A 10,768-nucleotide genomic window follows, 5' to 3' on the forward strand; every position below is an offset into this window, starting at 1 on the left:
TTCAAATGTTATTCCCTTTCCCAGTTTCGCATCCATAAGCCCCCTATTCCATCCTCCTAATCCTTCTATAGGGGTTTCCCCACTCTCCAATCACCCTCCCTCTTCCCTAGGCCCTAATATTTCCCTACACTAGATTGGAGAGGGTCCAGCCTTAGATGTACCAAGTTCTTGTCCTCCCATTGGTGCCCAACAAGGCCATCTTCTGCTACATATGTAGCTGGAGCTATGGATCTGTACAGGTATACTCTGTGTAGTGGTTTAGTCCTGGGAGCTCTGCTTGGTTGGTGTTGGTGTTCTTATGGGATTGGAAGCCCCTTCAGCTCCTTCAATCTTTTCTGTAACTCCTCCAAAGGGGACCCAATTCACAGACCAATGGTTTGCTACTAGCATTCACGTACGTATTTGTCAGAATCTGGCTGAGTCTCTCAGGAGACACCTAGCTCAGGCTCCTGTCAGATGCACTTATTGGCTTCATCAATATTGTCTAGCTTTGGTGGATATATATATATATATATATATATATATATATATATATATATATATATATCCAATAATATATTGATACACAGGTGGGGCAGGCTCTGAACATCCATTCCTTCAGGCTCTGCTCCAAACTTTGTCTAAGTATCTCCTCCTATGAATATTTTGTTCCCCCTTTTATGGACTGAAGCATCTGCACATTGGTTGTCCTTCTTGAGTTTCATGTTGTCTGTGGATTACATCTTAAGTGATTTGAGCTTTTAGGCTAATATCCACTTATCAATGAATGCATACCATGTGTGCCTTTGGTGACTTGGTTACCTCACTCAGGATGATATGTTCTAGTGCCATCCATTTGCCTATGAATTTAAGGAAGTCATTATTTTTGATAGCTGAGTACTACACCATTGTGTAGATGTACCACATCTTTTGTATCCATTCCTCTGTTGATGGAAATCTGGGTTCTTTCCAGCTTCTCCCTATTATAAATAAGGTTTTATGAACATAGTGGAGCATGTGTCTTTGTTGTATGTTGGAGCATCTTTTGGGTATAAGCCCAGGAGAGGTATAGTTTAATCCTCAGGTAGTGCAATGTCCAATTTTCTGAGAAACATCCAGACTGATTTCCAGAGTGGTTGTACCAGTCTGCAATCCTACCAACAATGGAGGAGTGTTCCTCTTTCTCTACACCCTCCCCAACATCTGCTGTCCCCTGCGTTTTTTTATCTTAGCCCTTCTGACTGGTATAAGGTTCAATCTCAAAGTTCTTTTGATTTGCATTTCCCTGATGACTAAGGATGTTGAAGATTTCTTTTTTATAGATACTTTATTGATTTTAATGATGGAACTAAGATGCTCTCACATTTTAGCTGCTTCTCAGCTATTCAATATTCCTCAGCTGAGATTTCTTTGTTTACCTCTGTATCCCATTTTTATAAGGTTATTTGGCTCTCTGGAGTCTAACTTCTTGAGTTCTTTGTGTGCATTAGATATTAGCCCTCTATCAGACGTAGGATTGGTAAAGATATTTTCCCAATCTCTTGGTTGCTGTTTTGTCCTAATGACATTGTCCTTTGCCTTTCAGAAGCTTTGCAGTTTTATGAGATCCCATTTGTCGATTCTTGATCTTAGAGCATAAGCCATTGGTGTTTTGTTCAGGAAAATTTTCACAGTGCCCATGTGTTCAAGACTCTTCCCCACTTTTTCTTCTATTAGTTTGAGTGTATCTGGTTTGACATGGAGATCCTTTATCCACTTGGACTTAAGCTTTGAAACAGGGCAATAAGAATGGATCTATTTTCATTCTTCTACATGCTGACCTCCAGTTGAACCATTGCCATTTGTTGAAAATGCTATCTTTTTTTCCATTGGATGGTTTTAGTTCCTTTGTCAAAGATCAAGTGACCATAGGTGTGTGGGTTCATTTCTAGGTCTTCAATTCTATTCCACTGATCTATCTGCCTGTCTCTGTACCAATACTGTATAGTCTCTATCACTATTGCTCTGTAATACAGCTTGAAGTCAGGGATAATGATTCCCACAGAAGTTCTTTTATTGTTGAGTATAGTTTTTGCTATCTTGGATTTTTTGTTATTCCAAATGAATTTGCAAATTGTTCTTTCTATCTCTATGAAGAATTGAGTTGGAATCTTGATGAGGATTACATTGAATTTGTAGATTGCTTTTGGAAAGATCATTTTTACTATATTAATCCTGCCAATCCATAAGCATGGGAGGTCTTTCCATTTTCTGAAATCTTCTTCAATTTCTCTCTTCAGAGACTTGAAGTTCTTCTCATGCAGATTTTTCACTTGGTTGGTTAAAGTCACACCAAAGTATTTTATAATATTTGGGATTATTGTGAATGGTGTCATTTCACTAATTTCTTTCTCAGCCTGTTTATCCTTTGAGTAGTGGCAGGTTACTGATTTGTTTGAGTTGATTTTATACCCAGCCACTTTGCTGAAGTTGTTTATCAGGCTTAGTAGGCCTCTGGTGGAACTTTTGGGATCACTTAGGTATACTATAATATCATCTGCTAATAGTGATATTTTGACTTCTTCCATTCCTTTTGACCTCCTTTTGTTTTTTGATTGTTCTGGCTAAAACTTTGAGAACTATTTTGAATAAGTAGGGAGAGAGTGAACAGCCTTGTCTAGTCCCTGATTTTAGTGGGATTACTTCAAGTTTCTCTCCATTTAGTTTGATGTTATCTACTGGTTTGCTGTATATTGCTTTTACTATGTTTAGGTATGGGCCTTGATTTCCTGATCTTCACAGGACTTTTATCATGAAGGGGTGTTGAATTTTGTCAAATGCTTTCTCAGCATCTAATGAAACGATCATGTGGTTTTGTTCTTTCAGTTTGTTTATATAATGGATCACATTGATGGTTTTCCTTATATTAAAGCATCCCTGCATGCCTGGGATGAAGCCTACTTGATCATGGTGGATGATTGTTTTGATGTGCTCTTGGATTCGGTTTGCCAGAATTTTATTGAGTATTTTTGCGTCGATATTCATAAGGGAAATTGGTCTGAAGTTCTCTTTCTTTGTTGGGTCTTTGTGTGGTTTAGGTATAAGAGTAATTGTGGCTTCATAGAAGGAATTTGGTAGTGCTCCATCTGTTTCAATTTTGTGGAATAGTTTGGATAATATTGGTACGAGGTCTTCTGTGAAGGTCTGATAGAATTCTGCACTAAACCCGTCTGGACCTGGGCTCTTTTTGGTTGGGAGACCTTTAATGACTGCTTCTATTTCCTTAGGAGTTATGGGGTTGTTTAACTGGTTTATCTGTTCCTGATTTAACTTCGGTACCTGGATCTGTCTAGGAAATTGTCCATTTCCTGCAGATTTTCAATTTTGTGGAATAGTTTGGACAGTATTGATATGAGGTCTTCTATGAAAGTCTGATAGAATTCTGCACTAAACCCATCTTGTCCTGTGCTCTTTTTGATTGGGAGCCTTTTTAAAAATTGCTTCTATTTCTTTAGGAGTTATGGGGTTGTTTAGATGGTTTATCTGCTCCTGATTTAAGTTTGACACCTGGTATTTGTCTAGAAAATTGTCCATTTCCTCCAGATTTTCCAGTTTTGTTGAATATAGGCTTTTGTAATAGGATCTGATGATTTTCTGAATTTCCTCAGATTCTGTTGTTATGTCTCCCTTTTCATTTCTGATTTTGTTAATTTGGATGCACTTTCTATGCCCCCTCATTAGTCTTGTCTAGGGTTTATCTATCTTGTTGATTTTCTCAAAGAATCAGCTTCTAGTTTTGTTTACTCTTTATATAATTCTTTTTGTTTCTATTTGGTTGATTTCAGTCATGAGTTTGATTATTTCCTGCCATCTCTTTCTCTTGGATGTATTTGCTTCTTTTTGTTTTAGAGCTTTTAGGGTGCTGTCAAGCTGCTGATGTTTGCTCTTTCCTGTTTCTTTGGAGGCACGCAAAGCTATGAGTCTTACCCTTAGCACTGCTTTCATTTTGTCCCATAAGTTTGGCTATGTTGTGCCTTCATTTTCATTAAATTCTAAAATGTCTTTAATTTCTTTCTTTATTTCTTCTTTAACCAAGTTGTCATAGAGCATTGTTCAAGTTCAATATGCATGTGGACTTTCAGTCATTTTAGTCATATTGAAGACCAGGCTTATTCTGTGGTGATCTGGTAGGATGCATGGGATTATTTCCATCTTCTATCTGTAGATGCCTGTTTTGTGACCAATTATATGGTCAGTTTTTGAGAAGGTACCATGAGGCGCAGCAAAGATGATTTTTTTTTTAGGATGAAATGTTCGATAGATATCTGTTAAATCTGTTTGGTTGATAACTTCTGTTAGTTTCTGTTTCCATGATCTGTCCATTGCTGTCGGTATGGTGTTGAAATCTCTCACTGTTACTGTGTGAGGTAAAATGTGTGCTTTGAGCTTTAATAAGGTTTCTTTTATGAATGTAGGTACCCTTGCATTTATAGCATAGATATTCAGTATTGAGAGTTCATCTTGGTGGATTTTTCCTTCATTATCTTTTTTGATGATTTATGGTTGAAAATCGATTTTATTTGATATTAGAATGGCTACTCCAGCTTTTGTCTTGGGACCGTTTCCTTGGAAAGTTGTTTTCCACCATTTTACTCTGAGGTAGTGTCTGTCTTTGTCATTGAGGTATGTTTCCTGTATGCAGCAAAATGCTGGGTCTTCTTTGCTTATCCAGTCTGTTTGTCTATGGCTTTTTATTGTGGAATTGAGACCATTGATGTTAAGAGATATTAAGGAATAGTGATTGTTATTCCCTGTTATTTTCGTATTTAGAGGTGGAATTATGCTTGTGTTTCTCTCTTCTTTTGGGTTCTTTGCAAGGAGATTACTTTCATGCTTTTTCTAGGGTATAGTTTCCCTTCTTTTGTTGGAGTTTTCCATCTATTATCCTTTGTAGGGCTGGGTTTGTGGAAAGATATTGTGTAAATTTGGTTTTGTCATGGAATATCTTGATTCCTCCATCTATGTTAATATGGAGTTTTGCTGTATATAGCAGCCTTAGCTGGCATTTGTCTTCTCTTAGGGTCTATATGACATCTGCCCAGGATCTTTGGGCATTCATAGTCTCTGTTGAGAAGTCTCATGTAATTCTGATAGGTCTGTCTATATATATGTTACTTCACCTTTTTCTCTTATTCTTTTAATATTTCTTTGTGTTTTGTGCATTTGGTGTTTTGACTATTATGTGATGGGAGGAACTTTTCTGGTCCCATGTATTTTGAGTTCTGTAGGCTTCTTTTATGTTCATGGGCATCTCTTTCTTTAGGTTAGGGAAGTTTTCTTCTACAATTTTCTGAAGATATTTACTGGCCCTTTAAGTTGGGAGTCTTACCTGTCTTCTATACTTTTATCTTTAGGTTTGATCTTCTCATTGTGTCCTGGATTTCCTGAATGTTTTGGGTTAGGAGCTTTTTGCTTTTTCCATTATCTTTGATGGTTGTGTCAGTGTCTTCTCTGGTATCTTCCGCCTCTTTTCTATCTCTTGCATTCTAGTGGTGATTCTTGCATTTATGATTCTTGATCTCTTTCCTAGGTTTGTATCTCCAGGCTTGTCTCCCTTTATGATTTCTTTATTCTATTTCCATTTTTAGAACCTGGATGGTTTTATTCAATTACTTCACCTGTTTTGTTGTGTTTTCCTGTAGTTCTTTAAGGGATTTTTGTGTTTCCTCTTTAAGGGCTTGTACTTGTTTACTTGAGTTGTCCTGTATTTCTTTAAAGAAATTATTTATGTCATTCTTAAAGTCCTTTGTCATCATCATGAGTTGTGATTTTAAATCCAAATATTGCTTTTCCATTATGTTTAGATGTATAATATGTGGTTTGGTGGCAGAACTAGGCTCTAATGATGCCAATAGTCTTGGTTTTTGTTGCTTAGGTTCCTCTGCTTGCTTCTTGCCATCAGATTGTCTCTGGTTTTAGCTTGTCTTCCTGTCTCTGACAGTGGCTTGACACTCCTGAAAGCCTGTGTGTTCGCACTCTTGCAGTCCCATCTCTTTCAGCTGGATCTGGGAACAGAGAGCTGCTCCTGGGTTTGTGTGTCATGAAGCCTCCAGGCAGGTCACTTGGAGCAGAACAGTTGGTCTTACCTCTGATGTCAGGTATGTCAGCAGTCCTTGCCACTGATTCTCAGCTCTGGGAGCAATAAGGAACCAGAAGGGTCCTGCCCCTGACTGCTCCTAGGTTCCTGTGCCCAGAGAGCACAGAGGGGACTAGGTGGGTTCCTCTTGGGCCAGGAATGTGAGCAGAAGTATTTGTCTCCTTTAAGCTGTCAGGATTGTCTGCACTTCTGAGACTCCAGCTCTTTCTTCCATGGGATTTGGGTACAGAAAGTTCTGGGACTGGTTTAGCTCAGGGTTCAGGCAGAAACTGGAAGTTTCCTGCTACTGACTGCTTCTATGTTCCTATATCCAGAGGACACTAGGCAGGTTCCTCTTGGGCCAGGAATGTGAGCAGAAGTGGTGGTCTCACCTGAGCTCTCACTATTATCCAAACTTCTGAGAGTTCAGCTTTCTCCCTCACGAAATTTCGGTAAAGAGTGCTATGGGACCAGTTCTGCAAGCGTTTTAAAGTTTTGATATTATCGGCACATGCAATTTTAAAATGTGTATATGTGTGTGTAGATACACATGTATATGTAAGTGCGTGTGTGTGCATATGCATGTGGAGACCAGAAAATAACCTTGAATATCACTTCTTTGGAGTTTTCCACTTTGTGTTTTGGCACAGGGTCTTACACTGGTCTAGAGCTTACCCAGTAAGCTAAAATGCCTCCCAACAAGAGTATGCGTTCTGATTCCCTAACACTAGGGTTACAAATGTGTACTAGAATACCTGACTCTTTTACATATATTCTGGGAAATAGACTTAGATCTCATGCAAAGAACTTACTGACCATACTATCTCTCCAGACCAGAAAATTTCTTTGTTTAGCTTTCTTTGTCTAAAGGGCTCATTACCTCCAAGAATGACTCAGGTGCTTTTGAATTGGGTAGGGATATCAAAATGGCATCAACTTTTCCATCAGGAACTAAAATCCAGGAGAGGATGAAATTAATATTTCAAGTTATATAAGTAAATAACTGCCAACCAATATTGATATATCCAGCAAAGTTTCCTTTCTTTCTTTCTTTCTTTCTTTCTTTCTTTCTTTCTTTCTTTCTTTCTTTCTTTCTTTCAGTAACTTGAGTATTTCTTATTTACATTTCGAATGTTATTCCCTTTCCTGGTTTCCGGGCAAACATCCCCCTAATCCCTCCCCTCCCCTTCTTTATGGGTGTTCCCCTCCCCCACCCTCCCCCCATTGCCGCCCTCCCCCCAACAATCTAGTTCACTGGGGGTTCAGTCTTAGCAGGACCAAGGGCTTCCCCTTCCACTGGTGATCTTACTAGGATATTCATTGCTACCTATGAGGTCAGAGTCCAGGGTCAGTCCATGTATAGTCTTTAGGTAGTGGCTTAGTCCCTGGAAGCTCTGGTTGCTTGACATTGTTGTTCATATGGGGTCTCAAGCCCCTTCAAGCTCTTCCAGTTCTTTCTCTGATTCCTTCAATGGGGGTCCTATTCTCAGTTTAGTGGTTTGCTGCTGGCATTCGCCTCTGTATTTGTTGTATTCTGGCTGTGTCTCTCAGGAGCAATCTACATCCGGCTCCTGTTGGTCTGCACTTCTCAGCAAAGTTTTCTTTCAGTGAAGATATGAAGGTATTTCAAGATAAAAATAAAAGAAGGGGAAAAGTTACAACCAAATCAAAATGTTCTTAAAGAGAAATTTTATTGAGGTGCATACATTTTTAGCATGAGAACACATGAAGGAATAGATACTACATATGATAAATGAACGGAGGAAAGAATTAGATATTGCTATTACATCAAACAAGCAAGTTCCTTGAAGTAGCAGGCTAAGAAGAAAAATATCAATACTGAAACCAACTACAATATCACCTTGCAAAATTATTGGAAACAGCAAATAATGTTAAATAATTTTAAGAATAAGCAACTCTAATTCACCAGTATAATGAAACAGACTGAAAGGCTATTATGGAAATAGCCAACAATTTTCTGATTGAATATAATATCTACCCCATGAAATGGAGCCTGTATATGACCCTGCTAAGATAGTAGTTACCTTAACTTTAGATAGGTAATGAGTTATGGGAAACCTACTGCTACTTTTATTCTAAAGGAACATAGCAAGAAAATCTTTTAATGAGATGCTTCTATAGCCCCATATCAGTGCCTCCCTCAAGCCTCCTCAGAGAAGCTTCTCACAGTAGATGAGAAGTAACATGGAGATACACAACTGGACTATGTGCAAAAACGAGTCTTTGGAGCTCTGCTGAGAAATGGACAATTAGTATTGGAGCATCAGTGGGTGTATCATCCACACTCCAGGGCAGGTCCATTGCCTAGAAGTAGTTAGCCAACAAAAAGGACTATCATGGATTTTTGTGTGCTTGCATGTGCTTTTAAAAATTTTTATTTAATCTTTTAACAATCCACATTTTATCCCCCTCCCAGTCCACCCTCTGACTGTTCCACATTCCAAACTCCCCGCTCCCTGTCTCCATGAGGATGTACCCACATACAGCTCCCATCCCACCAGACCTCTCCATTCTCTTGGGCTTCCAGTCTCCTGTGGGTTAGGCTGCATCTACTCTGACTGAACCCCGATCCAGCGGCCCTCTGCTGTATATGTGTTGGGGGCCTCATATCAGCAGCTTGGTAGTCCAGTGTCTGAGTGATCTCGGGAGGTCCAGGTTAGTTCAAACTGCTGGTTTTCCTACAGCTTCTTCCAGCTTGTCACCAATTCAACAACAGAGGTCAGCAGCCTTGATCCACTGGTTGGTGATATAGGTAAGACTTTCTGAACAGGACTCCAAAACTGTCACCATTGTGACAACCGATCTGGAGATTTCTAATAATCTTAAAAATAGAACTACTATGTGACCTAGCAGTACCATCTCTGGGCCTAGCTTCCCAAAGCTCTCCAGGTCCTACTGTAGCTGTATTTACATGTTCATATGTATTACTGTACTATTCACCATAGCAAAAACATGGAATCATCCGGGCTGGCTGTCCTTCAGTAGACAACTAGATCGTGAGAACATGCAGAAAAATGGATGAACTTGCAAAGTATTACATTAAATAAAATAATCTAGAGTTAGGAAGACAATTATCACATGTTGTCTCATATGCGGATGCTAGCTTTTATGTATGTATAAATGTGTGTATGTATGCATGTATGACTGTATACGTATGTACATATGTGCATATATATGTATGTTGGTATGAGTGTGGGTACATCCTGTGAAAATGGAGGACCATGTGGGGGGTGTAGCTGGGAAAGGAGACAGGACAATATCATGTGACCTGAAGGTGGGAAAGAGGATACTGAGGATTGGAAGTGTACAAAGAAGAAGCAGAGAGGGAGTAGAATAAAATCAGCAAAGAGTTTTGCTTAAAATGTTGTAGTGAAACCTAGTATTTTTGTATGCTAATTAAGATCTTTATTTAATAAAAAGAAACAAAAAGCTCCCTATTTGTTAGCAAAAATTAGTTTACTTCCTAAAGGACTGCAGGAAATTAAAAACTACATGTGATTTCTTATGGCTATTAGGATCAAAATGCAGAAAATTTTCATTGAAATTTACTAATAATTAATTATTGATCAGTATTTGGAAATACTATTCAAATTATGACTGTTAATATAACTAGATAATTGCGTTCTGGGGAAATTTTTTGTATATACAATTGGTTTTTACTAATTTTTCCTCTGATTTAACAACATATTTTGTGTAAACCATAAACTTAACAACTCTATAACTTTTGAGTGAGTCTTAAAAATTGAATTTATTTGATACAGTTAAATAAGTTCTGCCCAAATTTTCTTTCATCTTTTATATATTTTCTAAGTTTTTAATTCATTATTCTGCATATTTTATGGTCTTGGCTTGCAAGTTGCTTCTGTTCAAATAGTCATGAATTTTATGGCTGCTTCGCTTGGTGTTTGAAAAATACAGCTGGTTTCATGCTTTGTGATGCTTTGCTGTTTTTTCATTTGAAGAAGTCAGATGCATCTAACTTGTATTTTATATTTTATGATGACTTTATCCTATGTTTTGGGGGGAATTGTTTTATTTTATTTCATCTCCTTTATCTTTTATTGGTTATTTTATTTATTTACATTTGAAATGTTATTCCCTTCCCAGTTTCCCCACTGCAAACACTCAACCCAGCCCCCATCCACCCTGCTTCCATGAGGGTGCTCCCCTACACACCCACCAACTTCTGCCTCACCACCCTAGCATTTCCCTATCCTTGGTCATTGAGCCTCTGCAAGACCAGGGCCTCCCTCCCTTCCCATCGATGCCAATTAAGACAAACCTCTGCTACTTGTGTGGATGGAGCCATGGGTTCCTCCATGTGTACTCTTTGGTTGGTGATTTAGTCTCTGGGAGCTCTGGGGGGGTCTGGTTAGTTGATATTGTTGTTCTTCCTATGGGTTTGCAATTCTCTTCAGCTCCTTCAGTCCTTCCCCCAATTCCTCCATTGGGGTCCCTTTGCTCAGTCCAATGGTTGGCTGCTAATATCTGCATCTGTATTTGTCAGGCTCTGGCACAGCATCTCAGGGGACAGCTATATCAAGCTCCTGTCAGCGTGTACCTTTGGCATCAGCAATAGTATCTGGGTGTGGTTGCTGCATATCAACTGGATCCCTAGGTATGTGGGGCAGTTTCTGGATGGCTTTTTCTTCA

The sequence above is a fragment of the Rattus norvegicus genome, chromosome 1 (assembly GCF_021556685.1).
Source record: "Rattus norvegicus strain SHRSP/BbbUtx chromosome 1, alternate assembly SHRSP_T2T, whole genome shotgun sequence".
Classification (NCBI taxonomy): domain Eukaryota; kingdom Metazoa; phylum Chordata; class Mammalia; order Rodentia; family Muridae; genus Rattus; species Rattus norvegicus.